General features: G+C 44.8%; 1 pseudogene; it reads left to right on the top strand.

The window, feature by feature from the left end:
* Positions 1–2357: 2357 nt before the first annotated feature.
* Positions 2358–2642, top strand: LOC106733441 (small nuclear ribonucleoprotein E pseudogene; annotated as a pseudogene).
* The last annotated feature ends 1300 nt before the right edge of the window (positions 2643–3942 follow it).

Below are 3942 nucleotides of genomic sequence, written 5' to 3' on the forward strand. Positions count from 1 at the left end.
TCTCTCTCTGTCTTTCTGGCGAGTGCACATGACCTATAGCAAAAACCTCTCCAAAAAAAGGAGAAAGAAATAGCTTTTGGTACCGAAACGCGACTGGATGCGATCACAAGCAGTAGCCGATGCTAGGACAACGGGGGCATTGGGAGTAAACGCAGCTGGATCCTAAGAGGAGATGGGACTGCAGCGTGGTCATTTCACTGGGGTAGCACTTTCTCACTTTCTCTCTTTGTCTGTCACTCCTCCTCCCACCTTGGCAAGCACACATGCACTAAAAAAAAAAAATAAAAATGTTTTAAAAAGAGAAAAATAAACAGATTTGATTTAACAGTGCTTTGTTAGCTTGGTTATAACTTACAAATATTTAGGCATACTGTGTGTGGGCTTCCATTTGTTCTTTTGCTCCTAGGCCCTACAAATGATAACAGTGAACTTGTTTAACGATCACCATCGTCCTAACAAACCAGATCGACCTGCTACCTGTCTCTTTTTGGAAATTTAGTAGGCATCACCTACAAAATAGGATTACTTTTCTCCCAGAGAAGACATCACTGGCTCATTTAGTTGCTTAAGCAAAGACTTCAGAATTGCCCTTTCTGTTCTTTTTCTCACGCTCCATACCCAATTTAAGCTCTCAACTGAAAATATAGTCCCTTGGGGCCCACAGGTGGCATGGTCATTAAGGCGCTGGACTTCCACATGGCCGACCGTGGTTTGCAAAACTCTTTAGCAGAGCCTCAAAGTTCTGCTTGCATTGGCCCCTGCTACTTCTGCAAGCTCACTTCTCACCACTCCGTACCAGGCATGGTCTGACAATGGCCTTGCCATTCTTAAGTTAGACAAACAAGCCCCATGACTTTTGCACCTACTGCTCCCTCTGCCGGGGAACTCTCCTTTGATCACTTTACCTGGATTCAAGTACTGCTTCATGATGACTGTATCCAAGAGAGCCTTCTCACGCCCTTGCTCTCTTTTCTTTTTATATTATTTGGCTTTACATTTTCGCTGTTTTTATGCGTCTCCCTTCACTAGCAGGCAAGTTCTTTGAAAATGGGCGACTCGTTTTATTCCTTGGTTTATCCCTAGTGTCTGGTACAATCATTGCTGGCATATTGTGGGCACGGAATATTTGCTAAATGAAAGAAGAAATTTTAAAAGCTTATAGTACTGTGGGACCAGCAGTTAACGTAATGGCTATGTCACTGGACTCCCATTTAGTCGACCGCGGTTCAAGTCCCGGACCCGGTGGCTTCAACTCATGCCAGGCGCGTGTGCGTGCGTGCCCAAGATCCTGAGAGGAGAATGGAAAAGAAGGGATTGTGGCGTGGCCATCTCTCCTGGGGGGTGATATCTCGCTTTCTGTCTGTCTCTCTCTGTCTTTCTGGCGAGTGCACATGACCTATAGCAAAAACCTCTCCAAAAAAAGGAGAAAGAAATAGCTTTTGGTACCGAAACGCGACTGGATGCGATCACAAGCAGTAGCCGATGCTAGGACAACGTGGACATTGGTAGTAAACGCAGCTGGAGAAGTTTCTGTGGGCCTTTGGAAGCCCAGTTAGAGAGGAGTGAAGAATTAATGTGAACTGAGGAAGTAAACACGGGGGAAGCGGGAGGTAGCCCCTTACAGAAGCTTGTCTGTGAAAGAAGAGAATAAAAATGGGCTGAGCCAAAAGGGGATATGAGATCTGGGATAAGATAGGAGCTCGTGTACTTATGTGTACGAGAATAATCCAGGGAGGCAGGGAGGGGAAAAACAGTGCAGAAAAAGTGGAGGAGCAAAGTCCTTGAGAAGGAGAAAGAGGTGGCATTTGGACTACAAAAAGAGTTTGGTCTAGCAGAGAAATTCGAGATGGATTTTATTATTACTATTATCTCAACGGGAGGAAATCTACAGCGTGTGGGTGCAGATGCAGGTAGGCATGCAAGTTTGGCGGTGGCAGATTGGGGGTTATTGCCTGAATGCTGCTTTTATTTTCTCTACCAAATCTGAGGAAATCATCAGCTAAGGTGGAAGGAGAGAGGAAATGCTGGGATTTTGAGGTGAGAGCTGTCTCGGAGTGAGAGGAAGGGTACGCACAGATTTGTGCGGGATGATCGCGGGCGGGTATTGCGTGGCATTCATCCGTTTGTTCAACCACTATTCATTGACAGTCTTTGTCAATGAGGCACTGTCCCGGGGGCTGAACCTACATCATGAATAAAACAAGTCCTGGGTTTTGTCTGCCCACCACCCCACAGAAGTTAGAATACATTTAATTCAATTGCAACTTTTTTTTTTTTTTTTAAGAATTTTTTTTTCATTCCGGAAATTGCTTTCTGAGGCGGCGTGCAGGTTGGTGTGGCCTTTGTGAGATTCCACCATGGCGTACTGAGGCTAGGGCCAGAAAGTGCAGAAGGTGATGGTGCAGCCCATCAACCTCATCTTCAGATGCCTGCAGAATAGATCCCGGATTCAGGTGTGGCTCTATGAGCAAGTGAATGTGCGATGGAAGGTAGAAAGCTGTGTCATTGGTTTGGATGAGTGTATGCGCCTTGTATTAGATGATGCAGAGGAGAGTCATTCTAAAACAAAGTCAAGAAAACAACTGGGTTGGATTATGTTAAAAGGAGATAATATAGCTCTGCTACAAAGTGTCTCCAACTAGAAATGATAAACGAAGTGAGAACTTGCTGAGAAGACAGCAGTTTGTTCCCTTCGAGGAGAGTATAGTTCTAAAAATGTGTTCATATTGTTTTGATTACCCTTATGTTATTACTAGCTGGCAATAAATGCTGTGGGATTGTTTTTATCAAAAAAGAATTATTTATATTAATTTTATTTATTCATTCATTTATTTAAATTTGACCAGAGAGAGACAGAGAGAAAGAGAGAAAGCCACCAGGTCCAAGACTCAAACCTCAATCAGTTGTATGGGAGCGCCTTAACCATCACACCACCTGCTGGCCTCTAATTGCAACTGTTTTTAGCCATATTCTAGTTCTATAGATACTCCCAGTTCCCCTTGATGAAAACCTGAGTAATTCTCAGGAGACCATGCTAAGACAAGAAATGATTTTAGCTACTTACTGTTTAAAGAACCTTCTATCTGGGGAACCAGCAGTTGGCGTAATGGCTATGTCGCTGGACTCCCACGTAGTCAATCATGGTTTGCGTCCCAGACCCGGTAGCTTAAAACTCACGCCGGGCGTGTGTGCATGCATGCCCAAAATCCCAAGAGGAGAATGGAGGAGAAGGGACTGTGGTGTGACCATCCCCCCTGGGGGGTGATTTCTTGCTTTCTGTCTCTCTTGTCTCTCTCTGTCTGTCTGGCGAGTGCACGTGCCCTATAGTGAAAACCTCTCAAAAACAAAACAAAACAAAACAAAAACCCTTCTATCCAGTCTTAAAAAACATTGCGGAGGGCCAGCAGGTGGCGTGGAGGTTAAGTCACTGGATCCCCCATGGTCAACTGCGTGATTTGAGTCCTGGTGGCTTGAAAATCATGCCACGTGCATATGCGTGCATGCCTACAATCTTGAGAGGGGACTGGAGGAGAAGGGGTTGAGACATGGCCAATCCCCTGGAGATAATTCCTCACTTTCCCTCCCTCTCTCTCCAGCGAGCACATATGCCCTATAACAAAAACAAAAAACATTTTGGACACCTACTGTAGTCGTGCTAATTTTTTCCTCCATATAAGTAAAAACAAGTGGTTCTGGGATCATTTGTGGAGTATGGATGCCAGCTCCAGCTGCTAATTAATTGTATGCCTTTAGATCATCTTATTTCTTGGAACTTCTGGTTTCTCAACTTAAGACAGACATTAGTAACAGCACTGACTCAGAGGAAAGTCTGAGATCTAATAAGATGTATCCACAATGCCCAGAACAGGGACAGACATCAGGTAAGCCCTGGGTAAGCGCTACACTGTCACTGCTACAGGATTTCGTTCCAGAGACGAGCTG

Source organism: Tupaia chinensis, unplaced genomic scaffold, assembly GCF_000334495.1.
Source record: "Tupaia chinensis unplaced genomic scaffold, TupChi_1.0 Scaffold143758_1, whole genome shotgun sequence".
NCBI lineage: Eukaryota > Metazoa > Chordata > Mammalia > Scandentia > Tupaiidae > Tupaia > Tupaia belangeri.